Source organism: Haplochromis burtoni, unplaced genomic scaffold (genome assembly GCF_018398535.1).
Source record: "Haplochromis burtoni strain Fernald_Lab_line unplaced genomic scaffold, NCSU_Asbu1 Contig_682, whole genome shotgun sequence".
Classification (NCBI taxonomy): Eukaryota; Metazoa; Chordata; class Actinopteri; order Cichliformes; family Cichlidae; genus Haplochromis; species Haplochromis burtoni.
Window position 1 is genome coordinate 207,750 of NW_024583043.1, and position 1,393 is coordinate 209,142.

The following is a 1,393-nucleotide window of genomic DNA, read 5'->3' on the forward strand; positions in this document are numbered from 1 at the left end:
TGACCTTCTGATGGCAGCTGATTCTGGTCTCCTATCCATCCTCATCCTTCTTGATCTTAGTGCGGCGTTTGATACCATTTCTCACAATATTCTCCTGAACCGGTGAGCTTCCATTGGTATTAGTTACACCCCACTTACCTGGTTTACCTCCTATCTCTCAGACCGCACTCAGTTTATCCAACTTAAATCCCATTCTTCAACTCTCTGTCCTGTTTCTGCTGGTGTGCCCCAGGGTTCAGTATTAGGGCCTCTTTTATTCATTATTTATATGCTTCCTCTTGGTTATATATTCCGAAAATATAATATAAATTTTCACTGTTATGCCGATGACACCCAGCTGTACCTTTCTTCTAAACCCAATTCATCCCTCCCACCTTCCTCCCTCTCAAACTGTCCTATTGAGATTAGATCCTGGTTCTCCTCCAATTTCCTCAAACTTAACAGTAATAAAACTGAAGTTTTACTTGTTGGTACACCATCTATCTTAACCAAATCCCACAGCTTTTCCATTAACATTGAACATTCTCCCACCCTTCCCTCCCCTCAGTTTGGGTGTCATACTTGATAATACTCTTTCATTCCAGTCTCACATTAATTACATAACCCGGTCTGCTTACTTCCATTTACGTAAGATTAACCGACTCCGCCCCTTCCTTCCTCCCCATGCTGCTGCCATCCTTGTCCATAGTCTTATTACGTCCCGTATTGATTACTGTAATTCCCTCCTATTTGCTCTCCCTAAAAAGTCTCTTCATAAACTCCAACTTCTTCAAAATTCTGCAGCTCGGGTCATAACTTGCACTCCATTAAGTGCTCATATTACCCCAGTTCTTCAGCAGCTTCACTGGTTGCCCATAGAAGCCAGGATAAATTTTAAAATCTTACTTCTTGCATACAAGTGTATCCATAAATCTGCTCCTTCATATTTGTGTGAGCTGCTCCATATCACCACTGTTTCCCGCACTCTCAGATCATCATCTGCTATTCATCTTACTGTTCCATCATCACACCTCATCACTGTGGGGAACAGAGCTTTCAGTCGCTCTGCTCCTCGGCTCTGGAACTCTCTTCCTCCTGCACTAAGAAATATTGATTCCCTCTTCACATTATTATTATTATTATTATTATTACTATTTAACTAGATTTGTCTCATTACAATCAAAAACTCATATTCAGTTTGACATATGTTCCCACATGTTTGCTGTTCCTGCTGAAATGAAGGTAAAAACAATAATAACATTTATCTAAGTAATGAAACTGGACACATTTTCTCAGTAATAGGATTAAAACCTTTTACAACATCACAATTTGATTCACACAGAAAATGTCCATCGTGCTCTGAGCAGAGACAGGAAGAGAGAGAGACAGAGAGACAGAGAGAGAGACAGAGAGA